The sequence below is a fragment of the Lynx rufus genome, unplaced genomic scaffold (assembly GCF_022079265.1).
Source record: "Lynx rufus isolate CCGP_SWC_20201006 ecotype Redwood Valley unplaced genomic scaffold, mLynRuf1.p SCAF_3, whole genome shotgun sequence".
NCBI classification, from domain to species: Eukaryota; Metazoa; Chordata; class Mammalia; order Carnivora; family Felidae; genus Lynx; species Lynx rufus.
In genome coordinates, this window is record NW_025814845.1 from 29,333,540 (window position 1) to 29,340,983 (window position 7,444).

Below are 7,444 nucleotides of genomic sequence, written 5' to 3' on the forward strand. Positions count from 1 at the left end.
CCTCATAAAGATGCTGTAAGTACTATCATTATCCTCACTTAAACTGGGGGAGGAGCAATCAGGTAACTGTCCAATCAATGTTGTGCGTGCTGGTCACCGGTGGGGCTGGGGTTTGAATCCACACGCAGTCTAGCACCAGCATCTGTGTGCTTCAGCACTACCCCAGGCTGCCGTCCACCTATCCTTAAGAGACACACAGAGGAGGGAAGGAGAGAGAGAGGAGCAGGCTAGAAAATGGGCAGAGATTGGAGTTTTGCATCAGAAACCAGTAGCCCTGTCAACACCTTGGTTTTGGACTTCTGGCCTCCAGAACTGTGAGAGAATGAATCTCTGTTTTAAGCCACACAATTTTATGGGAAATTGTTATGATAGCCACAGGAAACTAATACAAGAATCTACATACCTATGCTGATATATGCATAAAAATATTTTTTTTCTGAGAGGATAATTAAGAAATTGTTACCTTTGAGCAGAAGAACCAACAGAGAGAGAGCTTTATATTCACCATTTTATGCTCTTTTGTCCCTTTTGAATTTTTTATTACTATTTGCATGCATTAGTTTTATTTTTTAAAAACAAAAGTGTCATAGTGGGATAGGTAAAATAACAGTCTAAAAATGGCAAATATACTATCCCAATAGAGAAGCAAAACATTATTTTGATGATTTTTACTTTTTAAAACACTGGCCTTCCTTTCCCTGGAAAAATCAATCAACAATTACTTTTGTTTACCAACAGCTTAAAATTTTTTTTAATGCTTATTTTTGAGAGAGAGAGAGAGCACGCACATGCGCGCGGGTGCACGCACACATGAGCTGGGGAGGGGCACACAGAGAGGGGGACAGATGATCTAAAGTGGGCTCTGTGCTGACAGCAGATAGCCAGATGCAGGGCTTGAACTCACGAACCATGAGGTCATGACCTGAGCTAAGTCAGACGCTTAACCGACTGAGCCACCCAGGCACCCCATCAACAGCTTTAAAAACAGGTTATATTAAAATTATATCATAAAATATACAAACCATTAAAAATAAAATTGATAACTTAAAATTTGTATTAAAATCCAAATATGCTGGGGCACCCGGGTGGCTCAGTCGGTTAAGCGTCCGACTTCAGCTCAGGTCACGATCTAGCGGTCCGTGAGTTCCAGCTCCGTGTCGGGCTCTGGGCTGATGGCTCAGAGCCTGGAGCCTGCTTCCGATTCTGTGTCGCCCTCTCTCTGCCCCTCCCCTGTTCATCTCTGTCTCTCTCTGTCTCAAAAATAAATAAACTTAAAAAAAAAATCCAAATATGCTGAATTAAAAAAAAAAAGACAAGTCACAGTCTAGGAAAATTATTTGCAACACATGTAACCACAAAAGTATTAATATCCAAAATATATTAGGAATTCTTACAAACCAATAGGAAAATGAGTAATAAGCCCAATGGTGGGAAATTAGCGAAGATATAAACAGATGGATAACAGAAAAGTAAAAAGAAATAGATTCAACATATAGTAAGGAATAAATCCTTATTAGAATATGGGAAAATACAGAGGAGACACCATTGTACACACCTGGGATGGACAAAAATTAAAACATCTAATACCAAATGTTGGTCAGATCATGAGGAAACAGGAACTCTCATACATGTTCAGAGATTCTGACTTAAGTGGTCCAGGATGGCACCAGGCATCAGTATTATTTTGAAAGCTCTCCAGGTGATCCAGTTCAGAAGGATCAGGGCACTTAGATGTAAATGTCATTCTAAACACATCGCCCTCTAGTGGCCAGTTTTCCTCAACTGCACCCTTCACACCTCACGGCCTGGAAATGATGTAGGTGTCCTTGACTCTCACTGCTACCTCCAGATCAGTCTTTGAAACCTACCCCTCCTGGTTGCATCACCCACAGAGTCCCATCACTCCTTCATTCACTGAGTATTTCAGCAATGCTCACCGTCCAAGTACAATACCACCCCTGCCATAATTCTAGTAATTCCAATAACTACGTAGAGATACTTTCATTCCACACCCCCCACTTCTTAGTTCTTTGATATTCTCTCTGCTAATGATCTTATACTGCATCCCACCTCAGCCATCCATTCCCTCATTATACCCTAAATATTATTATTGCCAATGGCTGTACCCTCTCCATAATCTCACTTGCCAGCATCCCGCTCTCTAGCTACGACCTCTAATTCTCTCCCTCTGCTGCCAACAAGTCCTCAGCCCCACTGCATTGGACTGAAAGCTCATGATCCATCCTTTTAATCATCCCTCTACATTTACGCTCGGCTACCTTATTCCACTCTCCTCTACCCAGGTTAAATCCAACTCACCACTGGACTACACAGAGCCTGAGCAGCTCAATGCAGTTGGAGAAAATACCCACGCTGACTGTTTTACTCGAAATTCATGACTGGGTCCCAACCTCAAGAGGGAGCAGCAATCCTACTACCTTATCTACCCCCCCCACTTTCCTAAGCCTGTTCATTCTCCCCTATCTTATATCTCCTTTCCTCTCTTATGCTGCCAACACCCCCTTCCTTCCTCTCTCTCAGCTGATGATGCTTCATTTTTCATGCAGAAAAGCAAAGCAACCAGAAGAGCATTTCCACATCCTCCCCCAAGACTCTACTAGCCTACTTGTATGTGTCTACCTGTTGTACGTGTCTTCCTTTGTTCACCTGAATGAACTCAGTCAAGAGCTTCCTCCCCATTGAGCATTGACTTCCATCCCTGCTTGTCCACTCAAGGAAATCACTCTCTCACTCTTGCAATGATCTTTTCTCTACTACATCATCATTTTTTTTTTGCTCTAATATATGGTTCTAATTAGCATATAATGCTACAACTTCTCTCATATTTGAACCCTCAGTCTCTTCATCTTTGCTCCCCTTTACACCAGAACTCCTTGAAAGAGTTGTTGTACTCACTGTCTCTAAAGTCTCCTTCCAGTCTCTCAAACCTACTCCAATCAGGTTTCTTCCTCTATCACTCCAGAGAAATCATTCCCGTTAAGGTCACCAATGACGTCCACATTGCCAAATCCAATTTTCAGTTGGACTGACCAATTCTCAGTTTTCATCAGATCTACTGGCAGTATTTAACACAGTTAAAAGATCTTGAAAAGTTTTCTTACTTAGCTTCTGGGACCCCATACTGCCCTCCTCCATTGCCATTCCCATACACCTCCCTCCCAACTTCTTGCTAAATCACTGCATTCCTTCCCAGTCTCCTTCTGGGTTCTCCTTATCTCTCCGACTTGGCACAGCTAAGACTCAGTCCTGGGCCTCTTCTCTTCTGCAACTCTGTGCATTCTCATCCTGGTTCATAGCTTCAAAACTATTGATTTACTGATGACTCCCCAGTTACTATCTCCAGCCCAGACTTCTCCCCTGAACTCCAGACTCTTAGACCCAACTGCCTGCTAAACATTTGCTAAACTTTTCTTGTTGCAAATCAAGTGCTTGAATCTTCACTACCTCAAACCTCAAACCTGTCCCTTTTGCATCCTTCCTGATCTCAATAAGTGATACTTCTGTTCTTGCAGTCATTCAGGTCAAAACCCTTGGACTAATGTATGACTTCTTTCTTTTCCTCCAAGTCTACATCCAATCCTTGAGCAAATTTGGCTGGGCTTTTCTGTGAAACATCTCCATAAGCAAAACACCCCTCGTGCCCTCCACCGTTCCAAAGTGGCCAAAACCATAGTCATCTCTCACACAGATAACTGTAATGACTTCCTAACTGGTCTGTCTGCTTCTGCCCTTCCTGCTACCCACCAACCTTCACCCTATCCCAACCCAATTACAATCAGACACTAGAATCACGGCACACTCCTACTCAAAATCTGTAAGGGTTCTCATTTCACTCAAAGTATAAGCCAAAATCCCTATTATGGTTTGCAAGGCACTGCCTTGTCTGCCTTATCTGCCTCATCTTTTAGACTTCACTATCTCGATGGCCTCATTCCTTCCACTCTGCCCCATCCTCCCTCTGCTCCAGCCACACTGGCCACATTACCATTCTCTGAGTGCACCAAGCATGCCCCCACACTGCTCTTGCAGTCCTCTCTGCCTGAAACTGTCCCCACATATCACCATTGTTCACTCCTTTACTTCCTTAAAATCTACACTGAAATGTCACTTTATTGTCAAGACCTTCCCTGACCACGGTTACTCCCACCCATGATATTCTAGACCTATGGACACTATACATTGCTTTATGTCACCACCTGATATGTTACCTAGTTAGAGTCTATCTCCTTTTCAACAGAATGCAAATTCTAGAGCAGCTAGAGCAGATCTAGGCACATACTCAAAAAAAGTTGGGTTTAATGAATGGTTGTGATGTAGGCAGGCTGGGGCCATGGACCCAGAGGGGGTCCCACAGGACCAGCCAAGAGGGTCCTTGGCTACACACTGGATAGAAATAGCCAGGATGGAGTGAGAGCAGAGTTTGTTGATGATACAGAGACAGTGCACATACAGATAGAGCATCTGGAAGACTCAGAAAGGAAAAGGAAAGAGAGTCTCTTCTTTGTTCCCGGTCTGAAGTTTTTATTGAGGACTGTGGTCTGGTGTATGTGTCCTCTCAGGCATCCAAGAACTGGTTACAAGAAAGACAAGTGTCCAGGTATCCTCCATAACTCACTTATTCCTTGGAGCCAAAGGGTCTTGGCATTGAGATGTCTAGCACCAATGGTCTGGAATAGGCACATGATGGGTTTATCCGATCATTCTCTCCCAGTCCTTTCTTAGATGTTATCTATTGTGTTGGAAGACTAAAGAAATCATTAACTCCTTGTCCCTTACAAGGAGGGCATGCATTATTTGTACTATGAGGAACATGTATGAGTGCAGGTACTAGCAAGAATAGAAGCAAGAAAAAAAGCAAGAAGGAGATTTTTATGGAGTCCTTCAGCTTCCCTCAGTTGAACCAATTTGGAGGACAATTTCAAGTATCTAAAAAAGGTGACCTGGCTATTCCATTTCTAGCCTGCAATATAAGACAATATACACAAAGGAGGCCATTGCAGCACTATGTGTAATAGTGAAACATGAAATACACTAGATTTCCATCAATTGAGGAATTGATAAGTTGTGGATAATTGTACAATGGAATCCTATAAGGACTTTAAAATGAATGTACTAGATCTACAATCTATGAACATAAATGATTCTCAAAAATATAATGGCACATAGGATGTTATTTATACAATTTAAAACATTGAGGGGTGCCTGGGTGGCTCAGTTGGTTGAGCATCTGACTTCAGCTCAGGTCATGATCTCGTGGTCGGTGAGTTCCAGCCCCACATGGGGCTCTGTGCTGACAGCTCAGAGCCTGGAGCCTGCTTTGAATTCTGTGTCTCCCTTTCTCTGCCCTTCCCCTGTTCGTGCTTTGTCTCTCTCTCAAAAATAAAATAAAAACATTTAAAATTTTTGAAAAATATAGTATTTGTGGATAAAGAGATGTGCAGTATAGAAATATGGGTGGAGAGGATACACAACAGCTGGAGGATAGTGGGGACCTCCAGGGAAGGTGAAGAATGGGAGGGAGTAGATTTCAAACATATCTGTAACATTTTTTTTTCTTTTAAAAGAATGCTCTAGGGGTACCTGGGTGGCTCAGGCCGTTAAGGGTCCAACTCTTGGTTTTGGCTCAGGTCATGATCTCACGGTTGGTGAGTTTGAGTCCTACATTAGGGTCTGTGCTGATATCGTAGAACCTGCTTGGGATTCTCCCTCTCCCTATCACTGCCTCTCTCTCTAAAGAAATAAATAAATACACTTAAAAAAATAAATAAATAAAAGAAGGTTCTAAAATAAATATGACAAAAAAGAAAAGTTATTCAATCTTCATATTGTCATAATATTATCTACTTTTTTCTTATACAAACATTTGTCATATTATTCTCTGCTTTCCTATATGTCTTAAAGAATATTTTATTCTTTAATACTCCCAAATATTTTTAATGAATAAAAAAATTTTAAGTTGCAAAAAATAACAACTTTTGAAATAAATCCTGGTGGACTTAGAAGCAGCAGCATTTCAGTAAAAGGGCATAATTTGCAGTCAGCAACAAAACCTGTTGCTGGAGTTGCTTGCCCCATATTCTGTTATCGGAAAGGTGTGGTTTGGGTCAAAGGCGAAAAGGAAACCAGCCGTGAAGAGGGAATGTTTGATCGCGCCGCTACCGTTCAGGTCAGCAGGGAGGGCAGGTGTGGCAAAGGTGCTTGCTGTCCTTAGGCGCAGAAGTCACAAGCCTGGTGTTTGCGTCCATGGTTCACCGAAACACGCCTGTCACACCTTTCAAACAAAATCTGCTAACACTCACAATTGCAGAACTCAGAACGAATCACTTTTTTTAAAAATTTTTTTTTTAACATTTATTTATTTTTGTGACAGAGAGAGACAGAGCATGAACAGGGGAGGAGCAGAGAGAGAGGGAGACACAGAATCTGAAACAGGCTCCAGGCTCTGAGCTGTCAGCACAGAGCCCGACGCGGGGCTCGAACTCACGGACCGTGAGATCATGACCTGAGCCGAAGTCGAACGCTTAACCAACCAAGCCACCCAGGCGCCCCAGAACGAATCACTGTTTTTAAAACTGCATTGTCCCTAACTTATATAAAATATATGTACACGCATATATATTTACAAGAAAAGGTTTATACCATACATGACACTTTTGTAAACTTCCCCTGCCCTACACTTAATATTCGGCTATGGCCTGCCTTCTTTGCTGTCAACAAATCGGATGTAGAGTTATAATTTTTAATGGCTACAACATATCTGATTGTTTGAAGATGCTATGGTTTACTTCACCAATCCTTTATTGTGGGACAGATTATGACCGGGTTTTCTCGGGCACAAACAACCGCAATAAACATCCTTGCACATACATACTCGCACATTGGCTTAAGACAAATTTCGCAGACGTGGAACTCCTGGGCCAAAGCTACTGCTTTTGAATTCTGATCCCCATTTCCAAACTGGCCTTCTAGAAAGTGTTTTTTGCTTAGTTGGCCGATTTTAAATCGAATTACGCTCCCACAAACAAGGTAAGGGAAAGCTGTTTAACGCACAATCGAGGCATCAAAAACTGGCCGAACTTGAGCGATCCCTTCCCGGGGAAACTGTCCGCAGGGTTTTCCAGCACTTTTAAAGGTAGGAAATGGATGCGGAGAACCCCAAGACCTGCCCAGGGTGGGGGTGGGCATCCGTCCGGCTCTTCCTGCGAGCACAGAGCTGGAAAAGCCTAGTTACCCCGCGAGAATCCCGGCCCGGCGGAAGAAGGTGCCCGGGAGCCTCGGCTGCGCTCGGGCGCTGGGGCGGGGCGCCCGCGGGGGCGGGGCTCCGCTTGGGCCGGCCGCGGGGCGGGGCAGCTCGGCCGGCCGCCCCCTTGTCCCCCCTCCCGGCCCGCCCTCCGGCCGCGTCCCCGCCGGCCCTGCCGACGTG